Below are 10,350 nucleotides of genomic sequence, written 5' to 3'. Positions count from 1 at the left end.
GGGCCTGTGGGTTTCAGCCTGCCCCCAACATCCCCTTCTGCCTGCCGGCCCCACGGGCCTTGGACCAGCTGATGTTGGCGGCCGCCCTCTCACGTAAGCCAAGACCTGCGCTAAACCCCAACGCAAAGCTTCTGCTCCTTTGCTTGCTCCCATCTGGGGCCTTCCGCTGGGACCCCATGTGATGGGAGGTATCGGGGAGCATGGGTGTGCGGGGAACTCGGTTTGGGGAAGAGACCCCCCCGGGGGCCCTATAGTGTCCTCTGCCTCTGTCTACACTTCCGTGGGTGTGTGGGCTCCCGTGGCCTCTGGTTCAGCTGCCAACATGGTCATGACAAGGCGTTTAAACAGCGGGTGAGACAGGGGTGTTTGCAGATGGGGAATCAGAGCGTCCGAACCCCAGTGAGTGGTCTGAGTTCACTGAGCCCCTGACGCGAGACCTCCTGACCCCAAGGTGCCCACCAGCTCCCCAGCTGCTGTCCATCTTGTTAGCTGCCCGTTACCATTCAGCGCCCCGTGCACGCGCCTTGTGATCGCAGGGCCCAGTGCCAGTGCTGGGCTCTAATAGCAGCCAACAGATCCTTTCCCACCCTAGGCACATGTGTCTCTCTGGGGTGTAAGTCTGGCTGGCTGAGGACTGAGGAAGATCCAGGAAGCTCAGCTTGGAGAGTGTGTTTCTGGCTGGGCCTGGCCACCAACGCACTACCTCGGGGGAAGCCCCTGCAGCGCTCAGCTTTCCGGGTCTGCAGGAAGAGAGTTGCACTCTCAGGACACTGGGAGGAAGCCCCTGGCAGCCTCTAGGTCCCCTGGGCCTTGTTAGAAGCACTGGTGAGGACGCTGGAAAATGCCACCCGTGGGAGGCCTTGAGGAAGGAATATGTGTGTCCAAGGGAGGCTTCTGCCTTCCTCTACCTGCGGCGTCTGAGCCTTCCCCTCTCCCAGTCTGCACAGAGCCACCTGTGCAACCCTTCCTGCCACAGATGTGGGGAAACTGAGGCAGGGAGGTCCTCAGCTCTCTGTGTGTCCAGTCTCTTGGGAACTCGAAGCTGACCAGAGAATATTCTCTGATTTGGGTAGTAAACTGCAGTTATCTTGCAAGTACAATTTTTCAAAAAGAATTTGATTGATTTGTGCATACAGAACTGGGGTACAGGCCAGAGGCACAGGGACAGTGAGAGGATTCACCAGAGACAAAGCGGGGAGCAGAACAGGCAGATGGACGAAGTACACTGCTGAGGGGAGCAGCCAGCGGGTCAGGAGAGGTCTGCCGCGCCGTGTGGGTCACCTCCTGGGCTGGGGATTGAACTCGCACTGAAGCGGCTGAAGCTAACTTGCAGTGCTGCACCCTGACCCGCTGTGCCACCAGGGAGGGCCTGTAAGTACAGTGTTTAAAAGTCAGTCCTCACTGAACTGTCCTCATCAAGCAGAGACCTACTCCTGTCTCCTGCTTCCTGAGAGATGGAGGACAACTCATGGTCTCATGTACTCGAAAAACAGTTGGAGGCCTCCTGTGTGCCCCGGCACCCTCCCCACCACCCTGGGAAGGGTGTGAGGATCTGTGTGCTCGCTGAGGGCAAAGGCAACGTGGGCCAGCCGCTGGGAGACGGTGGTTTTAAGTGCCGCAATGGCCGGCACTGTATTTCCTTATGAATGTTTACTATATATGTTTTTCCACTAAGCAATTTTCCATTTTGTTTTATTTTTCTCTCTCATTCCCAGTCATCTAACGTAAGACATCTTGACAGTATTTAACTTTGAATCTCAGAAATTAAGTTACAGGATATTCGGGGGGGGAGGGGGTGTCAGGGGAAGCTTCTCTAGAGACCACATGGGACCAATGAGAGAGAGACCAAAGCACTGTGGTGGGGTGTTTGCTGTGATGGAGCTGGAAGGAGGCAGAGCACCGCATGGGACAGGAGACAGAGGCTGGGGTGTGATGGCCTAGGGCTGGGGCTGGACTGTGAGCTGAGTCATGTGTTCTGACTTAGGCTTTCTTTTCTTTTAAAAATATTTTATTTATGTATGCATACAGGAACTGGGGTACAGGCCAGAGGTGCAGGGGGCGAGAGGATTTGCCAGAGACAGAGTGGGGAGCAGAACAGGCAGATGGACCGAAATACACTGCGGAGGGGAGCAGCGGGCAGGTCAGGAGCGGCCTGCCGTGCCATGTGGGTCACTCCCTGGCCAGGGATCCAACTGGTGCTGAGGTGGCTGTGGACAGTGCTGTGCTTTAACCCTTTGCACCACCAGGGAGGGCCCTGACTTAGGTTTTCATTCAAATGTCTCAGCTGCCTGAGACTTGCTCCTACCATCTGACAAGGAGGTCTGTCCCTATCGGCCTCCTGCTTCCACCAGGCCTGTCCCAGTAACATCAGAGCCCTGAGGTCCAAGGCTTTGTGGATGGGTCCCAGAAAGGGGAGTCAGTGATATCTTCTCCTCCCAGCCCCAGCCTCAGGTCCTTAGCTTTCTTTTGGGGGTCTTTGAAAGGCTGACGAGCAGGTAGACCTTGCTTGGTCAGGCCTGTGGCCGTGAGCCGTGCCTGCTTCTGCCGGGAGGCTGCTGAGACGACCCAGGAACAGCCCCCAGGAGACAGGCATAGTGAGACCGTTGGGGGGTGGGGGGTCTGCCTTCGAGGTTCTCAGAGGAGGGTGCAGTTACTCTGGGGGGTGGCGGTACAGAGTGGGGAGAGAGGTGGGGGACTCAGTGAGCCACACCAGGACTGGGGTGCTAGAGAGGTGGGAGGGGCAGACCAGAATGAGGGACTAACGAGGAGCGAGCGAGGCACCGGGGTGTGAAAGCCTAAATGGAGGCTCTCACTCTCCTCCTCGGGTGAGATTTTTCTAAAACAGCTTACATTTGCTTTTGGCTGACACTGTAGGATGGTGAAAATTAAAGCTCAGTCACACTGTAAGGAAACTTCCACTCTGTCGGGGATTGCTTCAATTCTGGGGGCTTCTGGAGCCCCGAGCGGGTGGGGATGGGACCTTTGACACTACTGGCCCTGAAGGTGCCTGCCCCTGGCCAGCCCTCCCTGCCTGGGCCCTCCCGCCTTTCTCATCTGTCCTGCGGGGATGCTCAGGGTCCCTGTTGGGTGCTGGGGGTCTCTGAGTGGAGGGAGGGCTGGGCTCTGAGAATCACATGATGCGGAGGATTCTGGGGGCCCTCTGACCTGGACTGTGAGGTGGGCGCTAGGCCACCCAGCTACTGGGGGCCTCATTTTCTCCACTATTAAAGGGGCGATTAATAGGTACTTGCAAGAGTGAAAAAGAAATGGGAAGGCAGGGTCCCCCGAGACTGCGAAGGGGCCAGAGCACACTGCTGGTAGGGAGCGTGACCCCTGCCTGACACCCAGTCATGTCCCCACAAAGGCCAGAGAACCCTGGGCAGGCCTGGGGGGAAGGAGGTGGTGCTGCTGGCTGTTTTCAGGGGTGGGCAGGGGTCTGCAGGTGTCTGCAAAGGAGCCCTTGAATGAGGTTCTGGGGCCCCATCTGGCGGCAGGCACCCTGGAGGCCTCCAGCAGGCCCTGCTGCTGCTTGGAAACCCTGAAGAGCCAGGATTGATGTCTCTTTTCCACTCTTCACATCTCTGACTGGGGAGGGCAGCTCAGTTTTCACGGAGCCTCGTGACTCTCTAGGCGATATTTTCAGCTCGGCTTTGACGTCAGTCTCTTGCTGGGTCCTTGGGGATCGGCTTTGTACATTTCCAGGCCGCCAGGGCCGGAGCCTCCCCATCCCCGGGGTCCCTTGTGCTGTCCCTACGCTCCCTGGGGTCACTTCCGTCTGTGATCCCCAGGCAGCTGCCGGGGTTGGGGGGGTGGAGGGGGGCCGGGGAGTGGTGGGCTGGGCTGGGCTGGAGAGGCCCAGGGGAGTGGCCCCCACGCGGCAGGATGTCCTGGGTGGTGTGGGGGGGGTGGGCAGGTGCAGGCCACAGAATTGGGGTGTAATTGGGGCAGGAAGTCAGAGGCAGGAGGGTCGACCAGAACCGCTGAGAGGTAAGGGTCTCCTCCCCCTCAGGGTGGCCTACCTGCAGACACTCCCTGGAAAGGGCTCTGTCCGGGGGCCTGAAAAGAGGAGGGAAGATGAGGAGGAAGAGGGCTGGGCTGGGCTGACAGAGGCAGGGAATAACAACAGTCACACGTTTGTGCGCTTATTTCCCTCCTTGAGTGCCCACGGTAACTGTGCTGTGGGTATTGTTCCCCTGTCAGAGAAGAGCTGCTGCAGAGAGACTCTTGGCTCTCAGAGCCTGCAGCAGCCAGTGCCACCCAGGGCTCCGTTTCAGGGTCAAAGCGGCAAGCTCTATCTGCCCTCAAGCATGTAAGCCTGTTGGAACCTGCACCAACACTGATCCCCAAATACTGACCATGACTTTTTTTGGGTGTGTCTCCATCTTCATTTCCTCTTTGAGACTAGACTAGGGATGTCTCTGTGTCAGGCACCCCAGATATAGTTAAGAGACTATAGTTCCAGTTTCTGCCTTGACACTCTCTGCTGTGTGATCCTAGATAGTCACATACCCTCTCTGGTCAGGGATTATCTCAACAATTTAGTGTGTCCAGGACTGAACACATCTCCGCTCTCAAAGGTCCCACCTTTGGTGTTTGGTCCCCATGCTGCTATCATGTTCTAGCTAATGTGACCCTCAGCCACCCTAAGTCTTTCTTCAATTCCATCTTCACCCCTCTCTCATCCTTCGACCCATAGCCCGTCAACCTCCATGTCCTGCTGGGGGTGCCTCCCGGCACCCCCAGGACCCTGTAAACCATGCTGCTGTTGGCTAGATATGGTTCTTTTTCTTACCAGCCTCTCCTCCTGCTTTGAAAAGTATCAAGTGGTCTGAAGACGCAAGTGTCACCCGATTCCACACGATTCCTGACCCTCCCTCATCATTTCCCCGGTCACACATAGCACCCAGCCCCCCCTCCCACGGGGCTTGGACTCCACACAGCCAAGACCGTCACCCAGTTCCCACGCGGGATCTGGGCTGAGGCACTCCTGGCCCCCAGGGTCTCGGCGCTCAAGCACTGGACTTGAGACCCCAGTCTCAGCTATGCCCCTGATGAGCAGCGTGACCTGGTAAGCGTCTCTCTGCCGCAGCTTCCGGTAAGCGGGGATGATAGTAGATGCTACACCCTATCCCAAGAATGAAGGGGGTTGACACCTGCCAAGTACTTGAAGCAGTGCCTGGTGGAAAGCTAAACCAAAACCAATGAGCTGACAAAAAAAAATGTATTAAATAAATACTGATATTGGGAAGTAGTGCCTGGAGCATAACAACCTCCTAAGTGGTCTGTCTGCTTCCAGCTTAGTTCCATCCAATGCAGTCTCCACTCACTGACCAGAGAGCTTTATCATTCCCCTGTTGGGTTGCCAGATGAAACACAGGGGGTCCGGTCAAAGGTTTTTTTTTTAAGATTTATTTATTTATGCATATAAGAACTGGGGTACAGCCCAGAGGCGCAGGGGCAGTGAGGATTCACCAGAGACAGAGTGGGGAGCGGAACGGGCAGATCGACGGAGTACACTGCTGAGGGGAGCAGCGGGCGGGTCAGGAGAGGTCTGCCTCGCCATGTGGTCACCTCCGGGGCAGGCGGGAATCTAACTCATGCTGAAGTGGCTTAGCTTCTTAGTGCTGTGCTTCAACCCGCTGCGCCACCAGGGAGGTCCCGCAATTTAAGCTTTTTAGCATGACATTCAGCTCTGTGTGATTCAAGCCCCTGCCCGCTCTCCCCAGTTCACACTCACTTCCCTATCTTATGTTCCAGACCCTTCCGCCTGCCTTCTTGATGTTGCAGAGACTGAGTCTTAGCATTTTGTAGCGAGGAGGAATCATGTGCCACATCTGGGGCCCAGAGAGGTTAAGGAGCTGCTCAGAGTCACACAGCCAGGAAGCCGACATCTCCCAGACCAGCCTTCTTGCTAGGACTTCAAACCTTGGCTCTGAACCACTGATGCCATCCTCAGGCCAGAGGGAGGCCCCACAAACGACAAACACATATGGTTTAAAATTACTGGCCTTGGGAGGAGGAGCTGACTGCTTCTCCTAGGGCTTGGTTAATGAAGAAATCCTGGATCTGCTGGCCGGGAGTAATTCCCAGGCACCAGCCTTAGCAAGCTGCGCTCCCCACTAGTTTGGAAGCAGCCGAGATGACATGGAAATTTGGGTTGGAGGTAAGGAGGCACTAAGTATGTAGCGAAAGTATTTCTGCAACTTGGGGCTGCAGAAGCAAAGCCATGTTGGCATACCTGTCTTGGGTTTTAGCCTGGAAGCAAACCTATTTCCCTAACTCCAGGCAGCTGAGGCTGAGGGCGGCGATGCTGGAAATGCTAGGAAGGGCAGAATAATCCTGGTTGGTCCAGGGACAGAGCAGATGCCATTCTGGTGGGAGTGGGGGGCCCCTTTCTGGGGGTACCTGGGGCAGGTACCACTGCTCAGCAGTCACTCCTAGCATCGAACTCAAAGTGGACCATCTTTCCAGCCTGGTCCCTGAGAGGCTCTGGCTCTGTTACAGCTACTCGATGAAAATATCTCTGCTCAGTGCTGAGAATTTGGTTCCAGTAATTGACCTGTCTAATGTCCAAGGCTCTGTGCATATAACGAGTGCAAAGTGATGCATCATTTTAGCAAAAAGATTTATCACGGAATCTGCAGCAGCTTCCCATTTGTCTGGAGCAGAAATAGGAATGACTCTCCTTGCCAGGAGTCATTCTTTGTCTTCAAAGCAAATTCCTCCATGGCTGGAGGCTTCCTGGGCTCAGGCTGAAGCTGTGACCAACTTCCTGGCCAAGGGCCCAGAGTTCTGGTGTCTCCATCTGAAGAATCTCAGCCACAGGCAGCAGGGAGACAGGCAGAAAGTGGATCCCTGGGTTTAGGAGGTTCTAGAACTGACTCAGCTACCAAAGACTTGTGACCTTGGGCAAGTCATTCAATACCCTCAGGCTTTTGTTTCTTCATCTCAAAAATGGGATTTGTGAGTCCTGCTTGAACCATACAGCAGAAATGGAAGGACTGCCTGTCACCTGCCCCGGCGTCTGGGAGGGGACAGGCAGCGTGGGTGGCGAGCCCAGACAGCCCGTTCACTCCCTGTCACGTCATCTCATGACCCCTCTGTAACGCTAGGTGAGGAAAGTGGTTAGGAGAGGGCAACGACTTCTCCAAGGTCACCCCACATGCTCCTCAACAGAAGGGAGACATAGACCCATCCCTAGCTGCCTGCAGGAGCTGGGCGCTTGCCCCACACCACACCGGCTTATGCAAAAGTAGGAGAGTGAAGTAAGAGTATAATTAGCCAGAGGCTGTGGAAGTGGTGCTTGGGCTGTGGAGCCAGGTGGACGGGGCTCGGTCCCCACTTTTGCACCTTTGCAGTGCGACCATGGGAAAGTCTCTTGCCTTCTCTGTCTCGGTCTTGTTGGGTTCTCAGCACAGGCAGTGACATGTGGCATTTCTTGTCGTTGTTGCTATAGAGGCAGGTGGGGTGTTCTGCAGAAGTGCCAACTGTCTCCCTGGAGCATCCTGAGGGCGGGAGCCAGCCAGGGAGGACCGCGGGGAGGAGGGACGCTTACTTGGGGCTTTGAGGGATGGAGAGGCTTTGGATCGGGGAGCCAGGTGGGCTCCTCTGGGCAGAGGCTGGTGTGCAGGATGCTGCCAGGTGAACTGTAAGAGTGACCTGGGGCCAGGGCAGCCCGGGACTCGCCGTGACAGATGACTGCTGGTGAGCATCGCTTTCCCTCTGCCAGACACTTTGTCACCGTTCTCTCTGATTTCCACAACTGTTCTTCAAAGTAGGCAACATTGTTCCCTTTCACAGCTAAGCAAGGAGACTCAGAGAGTCTAAGTAAGCAGCCAGAGGCCCTAGGGTGGCCAGGCCTGGACGCAGATTCAGGTCTGTGGCTGAAGCCAAGTTCTGTCTGCTCCTCCTTGCCCGCTACCCACTGGCACCAGTGACTCTGCTTCCATCCCCCCCAGGAGCCAGGGGAGGGGTCACAGGCATGGGCAGTGCCTTGCCTCTGCGCTCCTGAGCTGCTGACCGTGAGCAGAGCGGCTGCTCTGTGGTAGGCAGCGCTGAGGACCGTGGCTCCCAGAGGCCAGCAGCGCCTCGCCTGAGCTTGGGGTGGGCTGCCAGGACCAGCCTCTGCTTCTGCTGACAGAGAGGTGCGGCCTGGTGGGGAGTGCTGCCTTCATGTCCATGGAGACGGCAGCCAAGAATGAAGGAGACAGAGCCTGGCCTAGGTCCCTCGGGCTCCTCCGGCCCCCAGCGTGGAGGACCTTAACCTCCTTGGAGCCCGCTGGAACCCACAGCTGACGCCCGGGGTCCAGCAGCCCATGGGTCCACTGCCTCGAGCCCTGTCTCCTTCAGGAATATTTCACAGCGGTCCTCCATCTCCTCCCAGACCCTCGTGTGCTGACTGCTTGGGCCCATGTGACTAACCATATGAATCAGCTCTGCGGTCCTCGGCTGCGTCCTTTCCCAAGCCGTGGCTGGTGGCTGCTGCTGGCTCCTTTGTCCATCTCAGTCACTCCCCCACACTGCACACGCCCCCACCATCTCCCTCCCATCTGTCAGTCTACACTCCCCTCCCTCCCTCCTCCTAGAAGCATCCTGCTGACTGCTGTGGCCCCCCACTTCCAGGCTGGGACCTTCCCCCCGGAGCACAGTAACAGGGTTCTCTCTGCTTCCGGATCCACACGCACTTAAGCACTGCAGCGCTGTGAGGGACCAGAAGTCCTTTTCCTGCCTCTGCGTCTCATCCCCAGCCCCAGCAAGGCTGGGGCAGGACTGGGCGATGTTTGAAGGGTTAACTGGGTGGGACCGATCTGGGGTGTTTGGATTAAAAAGCAGATACTCTTGGGTTGCCAGGGGTAGCATCTGGCTTGCTCTGCTTCCAGAACTTCTGAGTTCCGAGGCGCTCACTCCACATTTATTAGCCAAGAGGCCAGGGCTGAGGCTGGCATGACATGAAGCTTTCACTTTCCTTGGAGGACCTGTGTCCCCAGCCGGGTGGGGTAACCCGGGAGCAGCGGCACTAAAGTCTCACTCACCAGAGTCACGCCTGGTCCAGCGCGGCCCCAGCCCAGAGCTGAGCGTCTCCAGGTGGAGATGCATCCTCTGCTTCTTGGTCCAGTTTTGTAAGTGACTCGCTGGGTGACCTTGGATGACTCACTTTACATTTCTGCCCCTGGTTTTCTCCACCTGAGACAACGCATTGACCTAGCTGACTGCTAAAGTGCCTTCCAGGCTGAACCTTGGTTTCTGTGACTCAAAGGCAAGGCTGTGCTTTGCTTCATGAATAAAAATGTTCCTCCCCTGACAGTGGCCTGGGGAGAACAATCAGTGATTCTGTCAGAGCATCCTTGCAGGAAAACAGGAGTCCGCAGGCCCCCACCTCTCCCACCCCAAGGCTGGGCACACTATCCACTCTTCCTCCCGGTCTCCCTCTCCTCTGCTCTCCCTCCAGTCCCCCTCCCCTCCCCACCTCAGCCTGGGCTGAGGCAACCTGCCATGAATGAAGAGTGGCTGGTCACGTGGCCTGGTCACCATGGCAACAGATCCCGCAGCCAGGGTAGGCATCAAAGTCACATGAGAACCCCGGAAAACTGGCGGAGGTATTTATAGAAGCAGGCTGGTGCTTTTATGGAAATAGGTCTATATTTGTCTCTGGTGCTGAAACCTCCGAGCTGGCCCTGGGGGAGGCAGGTTCAGTGTCTGATTCTCCCGCCTGTGGCCTGGGGGGAGCAAACCGCTCCTCCTTCCCCGTTGTCTCCTGGCACTGCACATCCCACTCCCAGCTGCTGCTGCTGCTCCTGGAGAGAAGAGCCCCTTGCATTTATATGGAAGGGGTCTGCATCCTTGGCTGGGACTTGAGTCCCTATGCTGGGCTGGGGGGGCCGCTGCCCTCCTCACAAGTACAAGCAGGAGGACTGTGCTTGCCAACACTCTCAGCAAACCTTAGGAGATGCCCCTTCCTTCTTCCTTCAAAGGTGGGAGGCGGCTTTTAAAGGCAGTGTAGTGCCAGACCTGGCGGCCCAGCAGCCGTCAGCCACCCAGCCCTGTGGCGTCACACGAGAAGTAGTTCATGCTAATGTGACTGCCATGTACGGGTGCTCACGTCATCTGCCATCTCGATTCATCACCACCATGTGAAGTAGGGGCTGCTGGCAAGTCGCATGTCACATGTCACAGCGGGGGACACAAGCTGTGAGTCACATGAGAACCCAGATCTGATTCTACAGCCTTTGCCCATCCCATGGTGCTGCACAGAGCAGTCTGAGTGGAGGGGACAGAGGCCGGGAGAGCTGGAAGGGGGTGTCCCAAGAGCAAGGAGAAAAGTGGTCTGTTATTTTTTAAAATATATATATT

This window comes from Condylura cristata, unplaced genomic scaffold, assembly GCF_000260355.1.
Source record: "Condylura cristata isolate star-nosed mole 26May11 unplaced genomic scaffold, ConCri1.0 scaffold00026, whole genome shotgun sequence".
NCBI lineage: Eukaryota > Metazoa > Chordata > Mammalia > Eulipotyphla > Talpidae > Condylura > Condylura cristata.
Note: the sequence above shows the minus strand (reverse complement) of the source record.